Raw genomic sequence first — 20,624 nt, 5'->3', positions numbered from 1 at the left:
AATTTCTCATCTTGTATGTTCCATGTTTTTCTGCTTCCATTTCTGACCTCAAGCAATTTGTGGCTCTCTTATTTCTACCTCTGCATTTATCTTGGATAAAGTAGAGGATTTGATAATAGCATTTAAGTCATCAAGATACCATAAGATTACTTTCTAGCTTCTAACTTACCTCTGAAAATAGTTAAAAATACTTTTCGATTCAGAATCAATGCATTGTAAGCTAAATTCTCCCACTTTTATTTAGCTGTTGTTTGTTCATATATTCATATATATATTTTTAAAGATTTTATTTATTTATTTGACAGAGACAGCCAGCGAGAGAGGGAACACAAGCAGGGGGAGTGGGAGAGGAAGAAGCAGGCTCTCAGCAGAAGAGCCTGATGTGGGGCTCGATCCCAGAACGCTGGGATCACGCCCTGAGCCGAAGACAGACGCTTAATGACTGTGCCACCCAGGCGCCCCCATATATTCATATATTTGGATATTCTTTACCAGATGCCGTGAAAGATTTAGTTCAGGCTTTGGGGGTGTCATGAGGTAGATGGATAAATGAACAGTTACTATACCTTGTAGGAGCAATTGTGATCGATATCTGTAGCAAGGTGAGAGCATGCTTACACAGTCATAGAAATTATTTCTTTACGGTGACATATTTATGGAAGCTACATCATGAATTTACTATAAGTTGACTGAAAACTCAGAGCAGGTTAAATGAGTCATTCTATTCAGATCATATTTTCTCTTACATAAATTTTAAAAATTAGTATCTTGAGTTAAACCTCTCTGTATATTAGTTATGTTTTCTGATTTGAGTTTAGGAGATGTCTATTGTTACCATTCCTAACTAATTTTAGTTTTCAAGAGAGCAATTTGGAATCACACATTTGAAGACAAATACTTAAAATGTTCATACTTATAAAAAAGAAGAAAAACATTCTCTTGTATAGAACTGTGTACATCTTTGCTCCTAAGAAAGTTAATTTTGTAATATCATCTAGTATCTGGTTCACAATTATCCTCAAAATATCTTTTATATAGTGTTTTCGGGTACTAAAACCAAAGTTCACAGGGTTGTTTTATCTTGTTCATCTTCTTGACTAAGATCTTGTGCCTTCTGTTTGATAGCTGTGACTGTGATAAAAGCAGTGACTCTCTCCCAGAGAATAGCCTCTCTCTCTCTCTCCTTTTTAAAGGTGGGTTGGAAGCATTTCCCACAAAATCATAGTGGCACAAAGTGCTGAAGCCCTTCTTTGCCTCCATGGTTGATCCAAGTGGGATTAACAGTGGAGGAAACAATACTGTCCAGCTCGTTTCCTTTTCTCCCCTTTTCACTTCTGCTCTCCTCCACGTTTGCACTTTACCATTGGACTTCTGCTCTTCCGGATTTGCGAAGCAGGAATCTTACCATGAAATGAAGACAGCTAAGAGGATTTCTGAATCAGGTTGTGTAGAGGACAACTGAAAGTTGAGCTGTCTTGAAACTTGCACTTCTGGAGGGAGATTACATGTTGACAATTTGGGAATTATTATAACTGCTTTTCCCTCTCCATTCCCTTCTCTCCCTGCTCTCTCTCATAATAAATAAATAAAATCTTAAAAAAAAAACCTGAAAAACTAAAAAATAATGGAATGATTAAAAACATTTTGGTAGGCCCATCTGGGTATCACAATATATATTCACTCATTTAAAATTTCATTTTGGAATTTTTACCGATATGGTAAAATGTCTGTAATACTAATAATAAGAAAAAAAAAGAAAAAATAGAATGGAATACAAAATTATATTTATTGTGCTTGCTTTTACATTTGTATTTTTTCAAAAAATGCATCTCCAGACAGGAATATAGAAACAGAATATACCAATTATTACTTATAATTTAAAGATAACAGATTTTTAAATGGTTTCTCTTTATAAGTATTTTTAGTATTCCAAACCTTTACCATTAAGAAGTGTTAGTTTAAAAGTAAAGAAATACTTGTTTTAAAAAGCTGTCACAATTAACTCAAAGAATATGTATCTTTAGAAATGTATATAAATTATTTTGTGATGAAAATCTCAGATTACCTCTTTTCTGTGGACTAAACTAGTGTTGGATTTTATGCTAGTAAAATAATATTCACTAAATATTGCATTCTCTGTGGGGTGCATTTGCAAAACTCATAAATTTAGAGAACACAATTTTGTCAGTGAATTGAAATTAATGAAATGGCATCTCACACAGGCACCATAATTTGCATATTAATTTCAGTTAATGTTTTTATGGATGTGACAGACTTATTCTGGTCATATTTGAAAAAAAAAAATAACAGATTGTGAAGCAACCAAATGCTGAGCATTTGTGCCAGTAGATTCACGGAATCCCAAAACAATCTTCAGTGTGCTATTGTTTGGCACTTTGACTTTTGGTTTACCTTTTATTGCTTTCTTTTTAAAGTAAAAATACATTTTGTCAATAAATAGGTACTTGTTGATAGTGAATATTTATTTTTTAACTGCTGAAGGTTATTCTGTTTTGAATTGGAATTTATCACTTAAATTACATTTAAATTAAAAATTATATTATACATGCCTTTAAATAGATTTTGTTATTTGAATCCTGCTGTTGTTAAAATTACTCAGTGGCTTTCTTTGGAGGTGACATCCCTTAACTTAACTTAAGGAACCTCTTAGGAATTATGGTCTGTAGATGATGAATTGGTTTTACCTCTTTTCTATGCATTTTCTCAGTGGCATTCTCTCTCTGTTAAGCTCAGTTTTGCCAAATGAAATTTTATTTCATCACTGTTTTCAAATTTGGATACACAGTAGATTTTTTCTTTTATCTAATTCTTCAGTTCATCTCTCCCTTTCTCTTTTTGCTTCATCTCTTTTGACGATTATTTTTTCCTTGTCATTTCTTATTTTGTTTTTGGGTTTTCTACTCACCCTGCCCCCCTTCCCCCCCCTGTTTTTTTTATTAGGTTGGCTAGTAGTTGGTCTGTTTTGTTGAGTGTTTCAAAGAAACAGTTTAATTTTTTTCTTTTATTCAGGTACAATTGACATATAACATCATATTAGTTTCAGGTGTACAACATCAGTAATTTGATATTTGTATACACTGTGAAATGGTTATCACAATAAGCCTAGTTAATACCTGTCATTATACATAGTTACAGAAATGTTTTCTTCTGATGAGGGCTTTTAAGATCTTCTGAGCAACTCTCAAATATGCAATAGGTTAACCATAGTAACCATGCTGTACATTATAGCCCCATGACTTATTTATTTTATAGCTGGAAATTTGTCCCTTTTGACCCTCTTCAACCATTTGACCCTTTTGACCCTCTTCAACCCTCTCCTATGGCAAACATCAATCTGTTCTCTATGTCTATAAGCTTGGTTTTTTTGGTTAGTTTTATTTCTTGGATTCTTTGTTTTGTTTCCTAGATTCAACATAAAGATAAGATCATATGGAATTTATCTTTCTCTGTCTGACTTACTTCATTTAGCATAATGCTTTCAAGGTCCATCAGTGTTTGTCACAAAAGGCAAGACTTCCTTTTTTTTTATGTCTAAACAATACTCTAGTGTTGTGTATGTGTGTGTATATATATACGCACATCTTCTTTATTCATACATTTATCAAGGACACTTAAGTTCTTTCCATATCTTAGCTATTATAAATAATGCTGCAGTGAACATGGGGGTGTATATATCTTTGCAAATTAGCATTTTCATTTTCTTTGAATAAATATCCAGAAATGGAATTGCTGGATCATATAGTAGTTCTATTTTTAATTTTTTGAGGAACCTCCATACTGTTTTCCACAGTGGCTGGACCAATTTACATTCCCACCAACAGTGTACAAGGATTCTCTTTTCTCCATATCCTGGCCAACACTTGTTAATTCTTGTCCCTTTGATAATAGCTATTCTAACAAGTGTGAGATGATACCTTATTGTGGTTTGCATTTGCATTTTCCTGATGATTAGTGATGTTGAACATCTTTTCATGTGCCTGTTGGCCATCTATGTATACATCTTCTTTGGAAAAATGTCTAGTCAGATCCTCTACCTATTTTTTAATTGGATTATTTGCTTCCTTGCTATTGAGGTGTGTGAGTTCTTTATATATTTTGAATTTTACCCTTACTGGAGACATGGTTTGCAAATATTTTCTCCTATTCAGTAGTTTGCCTTTTCATTTTGTTCATGATTTTCTTTGCTGTGCAGAAACTTTTTAGTTTAATATAGTCTCACTTGTTTATTTTTGCTTTTGTTGCTTTTGCTTTTGGAGTCAGATTCAAAAAATCATTGCCAAGACCAATGTCAAGAAGTGTAGTGACTGTGTTTTCTTTTAGGAGTTTTGTGGTTTCTGATCTTATATTCAGGTCTTAAATTCATTTTGAGTTAATTTTTATATATGGTGTAAAATAGTAGCGTTGTTTCATTCTTTTGCATGTGGCCGTCCATTTTTCCCAGTGCCATTTATTGAAGAGACTGTCCTTTCCCTGTTGTATATCCTTGCCTGCTTTGTCATAAATGAATCAACTATGTATGCATGGGTTTATTTCTGGGCTCTCCGTTCCTTTGATCCATGTGTTTGTTAAAAATAAATAGATCTTGGGATACCTAGGTCGCTCAGTTGGTTAAGTGTCTGCCTTCAGCTCAGGTCATGATCCCAGGGTCCTGAGATCGAGTCCTGCATTGGGCTCCTTGCTCAGCGGGGAGCCTCCTCCTCCTGTCTGTAGCTTTCCTGGCTTGTGCTATCTTTCTGACAAATAAATAAAATAAAATCTTAAAAAAAATGAAAAAGAACCAGATTTTTACAATTCAAAATGGATGAAAGACCTAAATGTGATATAGGAAACCATCAGAATCCTAGAGGAGGACACAGGCTGTAGCAACTACTTACTAGACGTGTTGCCAGAGGCAAGGGAAACAAAAGCAGAAATCAACTATTGGAACTTCATCAAGATAAAAAGCTTCTGCACAGCAAAGGAAACAATCAACAAAACCACAGCCTAGGGAGTGGGAGAAGATATTTGCAAATGACGTATCTGATAAAAGGTTAATATCCAAAATCTATAAGAACTTACCAAACTCAACACCCCCCCAAAAAATAATCCAGTTAATAAGTGGGTAGAAGACATGAATAGACACTTTCCCCAAGAAGACATCCAGATGGCTAACAGACACATGAAAAGTTGCTCAACATACTCATCATCAGGGAAATACAAATCAAAACCACAATGAGATACCACCTCACACTGGTTAGAATGGCTAAAATTAACAACACAAGAAACAACAGGTGTTGGTGAGGAAGCAGAGAAAGGGGAACCCTCCTACACTGTTGGTGGGAATGCAAACTGGTGCAGACACTCTGAAGAACAGTATGGATGTGCCTCAAAAAGTTAAAAATAGAACTACCCTGTGACCCAGCAGTTGTACTCCTAGGTATTTACCCAAAGGATACAAAAATACAGATTTGAACGGGTACATGCACCCCGACGTTTATAGCAGCATTATCAACAATAGCCAAAGTATGGAGAGAGCCCAAATGTCCATCGACTGATGAATGGGTAAAGAAGATGTAGGGGGCACCTGGGTATCTCAGTCAGTTAAGTATCTGACTCTTGATTTCAGCACAGGTCATGACGTTATGGTTGTGAGATGGAGCCCCCTGTCAGGCTCGCTCTGGGCGTGGAGCTCTCCCTCTGCCCCTCTCCCCTCTCTCTAAAAAAATAAAAATAAAATAAAATCAGAAGATGTGGTGTATGCACACACACACACACACACACACACACACACACTGGAATGCTACCCAGCCATCAAGAAAAAAAAAAAAAGGATCTTGCCATTTGCAATGACCTGGATGGAGATAGAGTGTATTATGCTGAGTGAAATAAGTCAGTCAGAAAAAGACAAATACCGTATCATGTGATCTCACTCAAATGTGGAATTTAAGAGAGATACAGATGAACATATAGAAAGGGGAAAAAGAAGAAAAGAGGAGAGGGAAACAAACCACAAGAGACTCTTAATGATAGAGAACAAACTGAGGATTGAAGGAGGGAGTGGGGGATGGACTAGATTGGTGATGGGTATTAAGGAGGGCACTTGTGATGAGCACTGGGTATTGTATGTAAGTAATGAATCACTGAATTTTACTCCAAAAACCAATATTGCTCTGTATGTTAACTAAAATTAAAAAAAAAACACCCAAACAGATTTTTTTTTAAAGATTTTACTAATTAATTTGTGAAAGAGAGAGAGAGTACATGAACAGCGGGGAGGGGCAAAGGGAAAGGAAGAAGCTGACTCCCCACTGAGCAGGGATTCCGGTGTGGGGCTCCATCCCAGGACCCCAAGATCATGACCTGAGCCAAAGGCAGCCACTTTACCAACTGAGCAACCCAGGTGCCCCAAGAACCACATTTTTTGTAATTTTATTATTTTTTAAAATTAATTTCCTCAAGCTTTTGTTTTACTTTATTGATCTCTTTCTAGCTTTTTGAGGTGAAGGTTTAAATGACTTCCTTTCTTTTTTAAAAATATATATTTATGTAAATAATAACACTATGGATTCTCTTCAACAAAGTGCTTTTGTCATGACCTATAAACATTTGTTGTTTAATAGCTTGCTTTTTAATTTACAGAGGAAAAATTCTTTTCACTTTTACATTATTAGTTAAGAAGTTGTGTTGTTGTTGTTTTGGTTGTGGCATTGTGATAATAGAACACTAGTTAGTATTTATATATACTATTATAGCATTAATATTAATATACTAATACTAGTATTAGCATATTTCTGATTGTTTTGGATCCACTTCCTGCTACTGATCAGGCTTTGAGTTCCTTTTTTATTTTTGGCACCTGGATATTTCTGTCTTTTCAAATTTGGCTACATAACCCAAAATTCTTTTGTTATTCCCTTCTACCTCAGTATTTTACTGATTTGGAGCAGAAAGTGACAGATGATTCTGTCTGTACAATCCATTATAATATTATTGTGAAGTTATGCTTGTGTATTCTTCAGTTTCAGGATGTCTTTATGATGGGAACTAATATTCAACATAACCAGTCATGGGGTTATTTTGACTTAAATAAATATTTATTGGGAATCCATTATCTGTTATGTACTATTCCAGTGGGCCAGGCGTAAAGAAATTACTGAGACAAGCTCTTATTTATTAGTGATTGTTCAGTGGATGTCAAGTCCTAAAGTCCCAGTGTCCATGTTTAGGACTAATTATGCAGGCAGTACTTCAAACTGGAAGCCATTGTCTCACATTCCTACAGGGATATCTCTTGGCATTGTTTTCTTTTGCAGAATCATAAAAGTTCAAACATGAAGGAAAGTATGTTACTGTGAATGAGGTATACTGCTGATTATGCTTTAGGTTTTAAAATGCATTGGGTTTTAACATAAGGCATTTTAGGCTTAAGGATTTATATCATTATAACTCAAGGTATTTTAAGGTAAGTTACTTAGTCACCAAGGCAAAGATGAAAGTAGTCTGAAAATATTTTACAGAATGTTTGAAAAGGCATGCTGAAGAATTTCTGTAGTAATCACTGTATACTATACTTTTTAATTAAATAAACTGCTATTCATATGGTTTCCCTCATTCTTGGACTTGGAAGAGTGAGTCTGTTAATAGGATGCTTAAATTGAATTCACATTCAAGTGTTTATATCTAAGGACTTACAAATTTAGATATTTGGGGCATAGTTACCTAGTAATTCCAAACTTTAGATTCAGGACTACAGTTTTCATTTGCAGCTTTTTAAAAAGAACTTCTTTTTATCACTCCCAGGATGAATTTCTAATACCTGAATAGCTCAACCTTAAAGATAAAAATTTAGAGGCAAAGAGATATTTGCAGTTTTTTTTCCCCAGTTGAGAATATTTGCATTTAATTTAGGACATTGCATGTTATCTCAAATCAGAGATCTGAGCAGTTGTGAGCTTCTAAGGAGCACTCAGAATGGATGGAAACATTTTTTATAATTACTGTCATTTATTTAATCAGTGTGCAATGATTAGATCATGTAAGGAAGCAGGATTTTGATTAAAATCCTTTTCTTTCAATAGAGGTTCTAATCTGCTGACACTGAGCCAATTGGGTGTTGACTTAAATTCCCAGTATGGACAGGTGCTTATTTGTTATGGTTGGGAGACAATCGGGGGCAAGCTGGATCTAAAGGTCAGCAGGAATCTATAACTTCTTGATCAGTAAGCTTTCCTGGATTCACTAGGAGTGTCCTAGAATTTCTGACAAACTCTTAGCTCTTATTTTTTATTTTTATTTTTATTTATTTATTTATTTTTATTTGGCAGACCTGGAGATATCTTAGCATAGTTTGTAGATATTTTGGCGGACATTTTTTTCTTGAAGGAAACACACATTTGCTTATCATCTCATCTCCACATTTATTTACATATTCTTTTATTCAGAAAATATTTATTGAGAGTTTCACATGTTCCAAATACTGTGCTAGGCACCGTGATATGAATATGAATATGAATAAAGTTGCTTCTACTTTTAAGGATATTATAGTCAGGGATGGAGGGAGAAGAAAAAGTAAACAGGACAATATAGTATGATAACTACAAGCACAGGGTGATTTTGGAGTACATGGACGGATTACCTGGCCAAACAGGAGAGGTCTAAGAATGTTTTCTGGAGGATTACAACTGAATTACACTCTGAGGAATGAGAAATTGTGGAACTTGGTGTTAAAACAGTATGGCCAATTGAATTACTCCCAAGTGCTTTGGCACTGTTGGGTATGAACTGGTAAGAAATCAAGCTTGAGGAGTAAACAAAATCCGATCGTAAAGAATCTTTTAAGTTATGTTATGGAGTTAGAACTTGACCCAAGGGCAGTGAGGAACTGCTTAAAGTTTTTAGGAAGATTACTCTGGCTGTGTTTTGGAGCATGATTTTGTGTGTCACAGAACCAGAGGCAGAGAAACCTGTTAGGACATTTGGTTAAATACCCTGGATTAAGCAGGGTGGCTGGGTGGCTCAGTTGGTTAAGCATCTGACTCTTGATTTTGACTTAGGTCATGATCTTAGGGTTGTGAGGTTGTGAGATTGAGCCCCGCATTTGGCTCTGTGCTGGGCTTGGAGCCTCCTTAAGATTCTCTATCACCCTCTCCCTCTGCCCCTCCCCAATATCTCTTTTTTTTTTTTTTTTTTTTTTTAAAGAAAGAAATGCTTAAGCAAATGCCAAGGCATTTAGTTGGGGAGAAGTGAAGTGATTCAAGAGCTAACAAGAATTTGGACCGATTGACTGTGGGATAAAACGGAAGGGGCAAGCATGACTCTTAAGTTTTTGATTTGGGTGAGAAGGTGGGTGTATAGTGATGCCTTTGAATGAGTGAATGGAGCAACATGAAAATGCAGTTTGGGGTCCTGGTGTTTTTCAGATGTGAACCATAGAATTAGCTTCTGTCCTGGAATGACATTCCAACCAGATGTTCTCTCTCCATTTTCTAGCCATATGCGGTATCCACGTGTGATCTGCTGGTCTTAAAGCCCCACATGACTTAAAATTGAGGATGAATGATTTGTCCTCTCTGAGTAGATGTCTTCCCTTCAAGATGGGGAATGATATGGTGATGACAGTACTTTTTAAAAAGAGGCCCTTATGCCTAGGATACAATAGTAACTAGCCAAGAAGGGAGGAAAGGATTCCATTTAATAGTACTAAAATTAAAAATACAGGTAAAAGTGAAAAATGAAAACAATTTTTGTATAAAGTCATTGTTACTACATCCTACAGAATGTTGCACCTGACATATTAACAATTAGTTATTCCCTAAAAGACCTTGGTTTCCCTCGAAGTATACCCTAAAGGTATATTTTCAGCCAATGTTCTTGCCTTCCTTTAATCTTTTTGCTTCCTTTTTTATAATAACTGCTATTTTAGCATTTCAGGAAACTTAGTTTCAGTTACATTTAAAACCTATCTCTTTCCTAAATATTTCCTATCCCTGTAGAATGTATTCTTCCATATTGAAACAGATTGTGGAATTGTTCTTCAGGGCTGGTCTTTGGAACAGTCAAATGTATAAAACTAATATGAGAATTTTGTTAGTTCCTGATAACATTCCCTTTGGACTGCTTCCTCTGCCTCCTATCCTAATCCATTCCTACCATCTCACCAGGCAAAATGAGTCCTACTTTCATGTGCTATACTGTGAATCTGTTACTGCTCTAGATATTGTATCACATTTGGAAGATATTGTGGAAGTCTATAATATGTATATAGTATGTAGCATATCAGGGTAGGAGAATCTTCTGCTTGTGCAGAAATGGCTTTTAGTGCTTATGAGGACTGTAATTATGGTCTTTAAGCCGTGAAACATCAGGGTTATGACTTGATGTTGCTGAACAGTTCTCTGTATGCTGTGAGGGTGGAAAAAGGATGCTCTCAGCACTTTGTAGAGTGTGACATGATTACAAATGATTCCTCACAACGTCCTGTAAGTATAAGCATGCCCTCAGCCTTGCCCTTCCACGGACGTACTGGGTAGCTTCTACTCAGACTATCAAAGTCTTAACATTAAGCCACATGATGATTATCTGATGACTGTGATGGTATGAGAGGGATATTTTCTTCCTTTTGTTATTACAGTGTGTGGACAAAATTTAAGGTAATGGTAACAAAGATATAGTTGATATAGATGGCTAGCCTCTGGCTAATTAGCATGCTAATCTAAGAGTTATTCAGTGAGGTCTGGCTAACGCTGAATCTTGTGAAGAAGAGACAATATATTGCTCATTAATTGGTTTGAGAGAACTGTTCTTTCCACACTTGAAATGTAAATAACACCAGCTATTTAATGGTCCTAATTTAGTAACTAAAATATTTTTAAAAGAATCTATTAACTAAGATCAATCTTTCTTAATTATGTTATGGTTAGTTATTTAGTCTTGAAGCGGCTTGGTAAGGTACTGTCTTTAAAAGAAATTGCTGCCTTCCAAGTTTGCCATGTGTTAGAGCTAAAAAACCCACTTCTCATTTGATCTGAGCCATGTCAGTGTCTTAGAGTGAATACTTTGGTCTACATTGAGTCACATTGAGGCTTGCTGTAGGCTGCTTCTGATCTGAGCCTTATGAATGATTTTGATCACTTCTTTGGTAAAATCTTTTCATGGGGAGTGGGTTTCCAGAACTCCCTTTTCCTGGTTTCTTCAGACACCTTATGTACATGCTATTTGTTACCAGCAGACTTCACCCCTTACCCTTGTACTCAACCCTGAATTGTTTGTGTACTCAAACCCCATGCTAGTACCCTGTTAGCTTTCACATCTGTACTAACAGCATCTTGGGGAAAGGCTGCCATCTGCTTAGTGGACAGAATCTATCTGCATTTTAATTACACTGATGTTAAGGCCTCTTAAAGGTCCTCGCCTGGCACCTGTGACCCTCCTTCACATTTACACTTTTTAGATTTTGACATACATTGGAAAATGTAAATGCAAAATTGTAAGCCAACATACTCTCTACTTCTCTAATCCTCCATAGCCTAGATAAGCATTGCATTTGAAGGATTACATCATAAGTAAATGTTTATATTCTCTTGATATCTATTTAACGTTCTTCCTGCTCATCAAAGGGGATGTTGGAAAAATGTAGATTTTAAAAATATAACTGCCTATGTAATATTTTTCTTAAAAGTAAAAAAAAATTAGAACACGTAGAACCTCTAATGAATCTTATTCAAACTTCCTTGACATTTTAAAAGTTTAGCTCTGTCAGATTTTTTTCTTTTTTAAACATTTTATTTATTTATCTGACGGAGAAAAAGAGAGAGTGCACTCACAAGCTGGGTGAGGGGAAGAGGGAGAAGCAGACTCCCTTCTCAGCAGGAAGCCCAATGCAGGGCTCAATCCCGGGACTCAAGGATCATGACCTGAGCTGAAGGCAGATGCTTAAGCAACTGAGCTACCCAGGTTCCCCTAACTCTGACAGATTTAAGGAAGTAATGAAATATTAAAGTCACAAACTTAAAAAATCTGATCATTAGTAAGTTTAAAGAACTTGCTGTAAGAGTCTTATATTTCCCTTAAGCAGCTCAACAACAAAATAAACATCCTTTACTAACCTGGTGAAATCAGTGACTGACAGGCTGTCCCCAACAGTCTTATGATGGTCTCTTATGGGTCATGATAATTAGACTTGAGAGAATGAAGATGAATTGTTGATTTTTATAATGTTTTCTAAAATCCTATATTCCCTTTGCTAAGAAACACTGCCTTTACTTTTTAGACCTTTAAATATTTTGTTACTAGTTTATTCCTGTCTCTAATTTATTACTGTTATGTCTACAAAATATTGAGTATATAGGGGCTCTTGGAGCCATAAACCTCATCTAGGGAGTCATATAATATTTATTTGCTTTTATAATACTGGATGTTAACATATAAGTCTTGCATTTGACCAAATCACATGCAGCTTGGCTAAATCTTCATTTCTGCATTATGTCTAAATAATGATGCTTAACAATTAAAGTCTTCATTTATCTGTAGATCAGAATGGCTATAGAAGCTGTTGAACTTTGTATTATAGCTGTCTTTTAGATGACATGAGGTAGGCTGGAGGGGGAACAAGATGTAGGGTTAGAGGTCCACTTAACCTCCTTGAACCATTTTCATGCCTATTTAAAAGAGTTAGCAAAACCTCTTTCACAGAGGCTTTGTGAGAATTGAAAGAGCTAATATATGTGAGGTCCTTTACAAATGCTCCTTTATCATGGCTTAAAAATATGACAATATAATTTTTCTTACTTGGGTATATAAATATATGTGACAGTACATATTGACTATCAGATACACTCATTCATTTTTTAATTTTCTCCTTCTTCTGTCTACTTTTTAAAAAAGGTGCTTATTCTCTTTATTCCTTTATGAAAGAATTTAGGTGTGAAATCGAAGTCCCTGGTAGCTTGAGTCTTCTAAGCGTAGCCCTTCAAGAATGGAATGCTAAAGAATTATAAGAACTACTATAGTGCTATAATTTTATGTATTGCTAAAGAGTTTGAAAAGATTTTCTTTTTTCCCTATCTATGTGTTCATCCCTAAATGATACATTTAAATCACATCAAAGAATTTTACTGTCTTGACTTTGAATACAATGAGAGATATACTGGTACTCAAACCCTTGCTCCTACTTATTTTTTGTCCTATATTCTCTTTGTCTGTGAACCTTTCACTTAGTGTTGCTACTGTGTGCTTTGAATATATCTGCTACCTGCTTGTCTTTGTCTCCTATGCTTCTGCTTATGCCATCTACCCCTTTACAATTCCTTCCCACTCTTGAGATTGTTTCCTAGCTTGTAGGCATAGTGTAAGCCTTATCTTCTCCATGAACTCTATCCTGATCACTGTAGCCAGAGTGATTATTCTGTTTCTTACTTTTCTATGTAATGGTGAACTCTGACATTTGTCTTTTTATTAGTTGACTAGTGAGGAAGCCTTTTTGTTTGCTGTTGTTTTGTTTTCTTTTGTATTTTTTCTTAAAACTCTAAGAAACCTTTTCTGGTGTGTCAGTTGCCTAAATTGACCTAAGTCATTCATTATTGAACCTCTAGTAGGTGGTGAAGGAAGGTATCGCCATGATTGCTTTGAACGGTGCTTAACTCTGAAGCTGGGATGGAATGAATTTGGGGGATTAAAATGCGTTGTATAGACTGATACTCTGATAACATTTCCCTCCACCACCCCCAACTCAAAAATGACCATGCAAATGTTTAAGAAACCCAAAAGCCTTAGAAATAGTTGTAAAAATGTAGGTCCCTTTCCACAGAAAGGCAGTATTTCCAGAATCCCACTGAAAAATTTTCAAAATTAAGTTTTGATATTTGAAATGAAAGTGATATTTATTTATGAGTGATAATAACTGTGAAAAGGTTAGTTTATTTAAAAAAAGGAATTATTGGAGATTAGATTCTCTGGACAAAGTAGAGGATCATATTTTGTCTTTGAACTTTTTACTACCTCATCTTTCAGTATTTGTCTGCTCTTTTCACGATCTATTTCTCTTCCCTTTCCTTAAACATTTATTTTGTGTTTATTGTGTACCCATCTTGGGCTATGTGAAATGAAGACAAGAGTGAATAATAATTATTCCTACTGTCAAGGGTCTCTTATGCTATTGGAGGAGTCAGATAAATTTTCAGCAAAGTATAGTAAGTACTGTAATACAAGAATAAGCAAGATACTGAGGAAATACCAGTATTCTCCCTTGTCCTCTCACCTGTCAAGGTTAGTTCCCTATTTTTTGCCCTCTTTGGACCTCACTCTGCTCAACTGCCCAAATTTTCCATAGCAGGAATTCAATAAAATACATTTTGTGTAGAACTATTGATTGTAATTGAATAGGGCCAGCTCTTTCCTGACCAGCTATATAAAATGGACTGTGATAGCATCAAAATGATTTGCCTTTTTTACAAGATAAATGAAGTCCATGCTATTCTGGGGGAGGGCGACCTTAAAAACAGTAAGAATCGATTCTTAATTTTTCAGTGGGTGGCATTTTTCACTATGCTTTAAAAATACTATCCTCTTGGTTTCCTTTAGGCAACTTTAGTTCTTCTAGTTAATATGTATGAGGGAATATGACAGAATTTAAGTGATAACCCAAACAGAATATTATTAAGAGGTAGATTTGCTGTAAAACAATCATAACGAAATAGGCAAATAAAAAATGGAATACATTCCACAGCTTAATTTACATTACTTTTTACTAGCTACTCTTTTTAGTTACAGTCCATAAGTCTCCTTTTTTTTTTTTTAAGGAAAAGTCTATAGGACAATTTTATTTACTTATCTCAGTAGAGAAATACAGTTATTAAAATGGACATTGAAAAGGTATTAATAGTGTTTGGGGCGCCTGGGTGGCTCAGTCGGTTAAGTGTCTGCCTTCGGCTAAGGTCATGATCCTGGAGTCCCGGGATGGAGCCCCATGTCGGGCTTCCTGCTCAGTGGACAGTCTGCTTCTCCTTCTCCCTCTGCTGTTCCCCTGCTTGTGCTTTCTCTCTCTCGGTGTCTCTCTCTCTCTCAAATAAATAAGCACAATCTTAAAAAAAAAAGATATTAGTAGTTTCAAAGTAGGCTTAACTGACAGATTGATCAGAAACTAGGGAACTTACCTATGGAAGGAGGATGAGAGCCAGCCTTTTCTTAGACTATGGATATAGGGTGCATGAAGATATGTTCACTTCACTGCACCTTTGATTCCATTTTTTCTCGTTAGAATAGGTTTCTTACTGATCTTGCATTCCCCCAGTCTAATCCAGTCTAATCAATCCTCCACTCCTCTGGGAGTTACCTTTCTATAATGCAAAGCTGATCTTACTGCGCTAGTGGATTAAGCCCTGAAACACCATCTGATCAGTTGCAGCAGAGAGAGAGAGAGGATCATACTTTCCCATTTTAACTTGTCCAGCCCCGACTTCCCTCCTCACTTGCCATTCCAGCCATATACAATTCTGCCACTTTCCAGGACAGCCCATGCTCCGTCATGGCTATCTGCTGCTGCACATGCTGCTTTCTGACCTGGAATACCCTTTTCTTTCTGTATTCTGGCCAAGGTCTAATTTTCTTCCAAGAGTCACTTCTTTGCTGAGGCCTTCTGGACTCTTACTGTCAGTCATGGTTCTCTCCCCATCTATACCTGCTACACATAGCCTGGGTCTTAATTATTATATTTTGTTTCTTTCCTCTGAATCTATTCTCCAACTAGAGTACAAACTCCTGTAGTTGATTTTGCATATGTACCATCAGCATTTGAAACAATATCAGGTACAATAGATAACAGTAAATACTTGTTGAATGTTAAGAGTGCTGAGATTAGATTGAAAGTGTTATTTTGAGTGCTTCCATGATATTTGTTTTTTTTTACAGTTATCATTATGCCGTTGAAGTTACTTTATAAATGGCTAAGAAAGGATAAAAATGGTCATAGTTAATTTTACCAGTAGTGGTTAGTTTTGTGCTGGTTAGTGCTATCATCTCTCAGCTCCATACCTGCCCATTTACTCTCTGTGACAGCGATAAACACCTGGAAAATGTGCATGCCTGACACAATTGCTAGTCATGTTTCTCTTATGTGCGGTCGAAAGAAGGCGATTTGAAGGATTGGGAAATCTTCAGTTTGTAACATATGTATAGAAATAATAAATAAAAATTAGCATTATTTCTCATAGGACTATATTTTAAAGTTAGCGATAAGCCTAACGATGCTTCAAAATACCTGTGCTTCTGTTGGCCACAGGTACTGCTAAATACTACTGTCATTTATTGCCTGCATTCTTAATGGAGGGAAATTTAAATATTTACTTAGACATTAGAGAAAATAAACATAGGATCCTTTTTTTTTTATCATGTTATGTTAGTCACCATACAGTACATCATTAGTTTTTGATGCCGTGTTTNTCTTAATGGAGGGAAATTTAAATATTTACTTAGACATTAGAGAAAATAAACATAGGATCCTTTTTTTTTTATTATGTTATGTTAGTCACCATACAGTACATCATTAGTTTTTGATGTCGTGTTTCATGATTCATTGTTTGCATATAACACCCAGTGCTCCATGCAATATGTGCCCTCCTTAATACCCATCACCAGCCTATCCCAGTCCCCTACCCCCCTCCCCTCTGAAGCCCTCAGTTTGTTTCCCAGAGTCCATAGTCTCTCGTGGTTCATTCGCCTTTCTGTTTACCCCCTCTTCATTCTTCCCTTCTTCTCCTAATGACCTCCCTGCTATTCCTTATGTTCCATAAATGAGTGAAACCATACGATAATTGTCTTTCTCTGCTTGACTTATTTCACTTGGCATAATCTCTTCCAGTCCTGTCCATGTTGCTGCAAATGTTGGGTAATTGTTCTTTCTGATGGCTGAATAATATTCCATTGTATATATGGACCACATCTTCTTTATCAAACATAGAATTTTTTTTCCATTCCAATATAGGAACCACTCTCCCTCTCTCCTGAGTTCTCTCTGTTGAACTCTTTGGTGTATGAGGGGTATATGAATCTCATTTAGAGAACCTCTGCTCTAAATAGATTTGTATAACAAAATGGCCCTGCATATTTACTGTCTTTGGAACATATCTGCTTAATCACATATTTTATCATAATGCTGTATATACTTTATGGGGAAACAAAATTCTTTAAAATAATGGAAAGAGGAAACTAAGTGAGTTTATGTGATTAAATATTAATTCCTTGGTCGCTAAGATACCACACAGTAAATTAACTCCTTTAGTATACTAAACAGTGCCTCACAGACCTTTTGTGGTGAAATTGTGAAAATACATTGTTGTTTTCCATTTTGTCAACTGGTTCAAGCTCATTTACTTGTAATGCTTAACTAAACTGGCTACATAACATTTAAAATTTTTGTTGATTTCCAAACGATTGAGTTTCTGGAATAATCTTCACTAATTGCCTGGTGTAAGATTCTTACTCAAGTATTTACAAATGTATTATTTGTTGTGTATTTGTCAGTTCACTCAAATAAAACTGCAAATAATGACAATTGCATTTCACCCATTACAGCTACAAAATAATATCTGCATTTTTTCTTCCTTCTCCACAATGTCAACCCTGAATTATGACAATTTCACCAGCATTTGAAAAATTATTATGTTTATTGGATTATTTGCAGGTGGGGCTCTGTGCTTTAGTCTACAAATCAGTGGTTAATTTAATGATGCACTAGTTTATATTTAGCAAAATGAAGCATAACAAGCTCAGCTGAAAAAATGATTCTTGCTTTAACCAGTATCTTCACACAGCTGTTTAAATACCATATTGTACTTGTTTTTTTTCCTCTTTCCTTATTTAGGATGGCACATGGTACTTGTGTAATCTTTGCTTATTTTAAGCTGGCATAAAAGAATGGCTCTCAGCAAATTGGAGGCAATTTGCAAACCTAAAGGATATTCTTATGAATTCAGGCCAAGTTAAATTATTATTTGAAGAATATATCTTTTTCTCCCCCAATTTTTTTTGAATTTTTTTTTTCATGATAATGCTATGTTTCAAAATTTATGACAGTGGTACCTTTTTTCATTTGTTCTGTGTAATTTTCTTTCTTTTGTCTGAACATACCATTAAAGTCAGATTAGCCCCAAAAAGTCAGATCTTTTGAAATTTAGTAGTTCACACTTTGTGTTATCAATTTTATAGTAGTTTTCCTCCTAGAAAAGATTGGCTCTTCATATAGAGATGTAAATGATGACCACAGAGATGGAAAGTTTAAATAATTTTCCATAACTATTTTTTCCCCTCCTGACTCATCCTCACTGCCTGTCTCCTTGACCCCCCCACTCCTACATTACCAAATAAAAGGCAGTTTCCTTTCCTTTTGCATTTGTGCCTAATATACCAAAAAAACCCCTTTCTCTGAAGATTCCATTGTTTTATTTGCCCTTATACACTTCTTTAAATTCCACATTTTCATGAAATGTACTGTAATATTTTCAGATAGTATCATTTTGTCCCAGTACCTCTGTGAAGTGGGACACTGTTCTATGTCTGGATCCTGTATCTGCTTCACATGTGGAACTCTTTCCTATATATTTGCTGACCTAAACATATGATCTGCTAAAAAACGGACACAACCGAGATGGGAAAGATAAGGAATAGAATTGCAGGAACATAGTTGTTGCTTTAAAGACTAAGTTGAAGTACACCAGTGTAATTGTTCTACTTTGTAAAACAGTTCAGTCTGCATCTCTATTTCTTAAAATGTGGAGTGTTGCTTAAAATGTTCAGTTATGTTCTATATATTTATTACGGATTCTGAATGTCATGAATATCAGGCCTGATTTTATTTTATTTTATTTTTAAAAATTATTTATTTATTTAAGAGAAAGAGAGAAGGCCAGGGGAGGAGCAGAGAGAGGGACAAGCAGACTCCATGCTGAGTGTGGAGCCCAACATGGGGCTCGATCTCACGGTTGTGAGATCATGACCTGAGCTGAAATCAAGAGTCAGATACTTAACTGACTGAGCTACCCAGGCGCCCCTGATTTTGTTTCATTTTATTTTAAGATTTTATTTATTCATTTGAGAGAGTGCAAGCAAGCACAAGTGGGTGGGGGGGCATGGAGAGGCAGAGGGAGAGGAAGAAGCAGACTCCCCACTGAGCAGGGAGCCTGTCTGATGCAGGGCTCCATCCCAGGACCCAGAGATCAAGACCTGAGTTGAAGGCAGACGCTTAACCATCTGAGTCACCCAGGTGCCCCCAGGCCTGATTTTAGTTGATCGTTTTTTTATCAGGTAGAACAATTACGTTGTTGTCTTAATACTTAAGTTAAATCTAACAGCTAAAAAAGCACTGTCCCAGGAACTGTTACACCAGTGAAAGTTGTACTGCTATGGGTCTTCTAAGGAAATTAGAAATGCAGTGAGGACATGTAGGAAACAGTTATAAGTAAGGGAAAAACAGCCTGTCAAAGAATAAAGATAAAATGTGTAAATTATGGGTACGGTTAAAACTTAAGGGAAACTTAGGGACTTGAAAATTATTTTGTTGAATTAAACAATACTGTATGTGTAATTGTATTTTATTGCAGTACATTAAGTTTTCAAGCAAAGTTTATATGTTATATATAACATGTATACTTTTGGGAAGTATTACTCTGGGGCCTTTTATATTTTGACCTGCTGTGAGGTAGATAATAATAGCTTTTCCTTGTTGAATTTTATAATAGAAGAGAGCATATGTGAACATGCTTTGTACAAAGTACACAATTAGCATTCTTGAGTGAAATTTGAAAGAATGGAACCAAAAATCAAAACTCAGTGACTTAAAAGTAATGGTAGAGCCTATTAAAGTAAAAATAACAAATTATAACATTTGTGATACAGCTCTCAGCCAGATAAGCAAATGTTTAAATAAATTAAAACCTTTCAGTGGTGAGATACCTCAATAAAAAACATTTTAGGGTTAAAAAATTACAGGGGCGCCTGGGTAGCACAGCAGTTAAGCGTCTGCCTTCATCTGAGGGCGTGATCCCAGCGTTATGGGATCGAGCCCCACGTCAGGCTCCTCTGCTATGAACCTGCTTCTTCCTCTCCCACTCCCCCTGCTTGTGTTCCCTGTCTTGCTGGCTGTCTCTATCTCTGTGGAATAAATAAATAAAATCTTAAAAAAAATTACAATGGGGTATTAAAGTTTTGTAGCATAATGGAAGATCTTGGATATATGCTTTTCCTTTTGACTTTTTTAGTTTTGACTTTGAGTTTTCCATTTTATTTCTATGTGAAAAACAGACTGAAATGATAAACTAAGAATTGAATAAAAATTACTAAAAATGCATCTTAGAATTAATCAATTCTTTAAACATCAGAGAGGCTTTTAAAATAATGAGTGATCAATTCCATAAGCATAAAATTTAAAACTGTAATGCTAATATATATTGATATTTGCTATAGTTTTCTCCTTCATTTTGCTGAGGGTAGCAGGCTCTTAATCTTATTAATTTATTCATTTTCACTGATTCACCCCAAGGGATAAAAGTTAGGAGACATCACCAGATTGATAGAATAATTTGGTCAAGAGCTTGATTACTGCATCCTAAATAAAAAAAAAACAGGTAGCATTCAAC

General features: G+C 35.6%; 1 protein-coding gene across 6 annotated transcripts in view; it reads left to right on the top strand.

Annotated features, from left to right (window-relative positions):
• Positions 1-20,624, top strand: part of IMMP2L (inner mitochondrial membrane peptidase subunit 2) — an 816,344-nt gene that overhangs the window by 178,956 nt on the left and 616,764 nt on the right. The window lies entirely within an intron of this gene.

Source organism: Ailuropoda melanoleuca, chromosome 1, assembly GCF_002007445.2.
Source record: "Ailuropoda melanoleuca isolate Jingjing chromosome 1, ASM200744v2, whole genome shotgun sequence".
Lineage (NCBI taxonomy): Eukaryota > Metazoa > Chordata > Mammalia > Carnivora > Ursidae > Ailuropoda > Ailuropoda melanoleuca.
The sequence above is the reverse complement of the archived record's forward strand: the minus strand, read 5'-3'. Positions and strand labels throughout refer to the sequence as shown.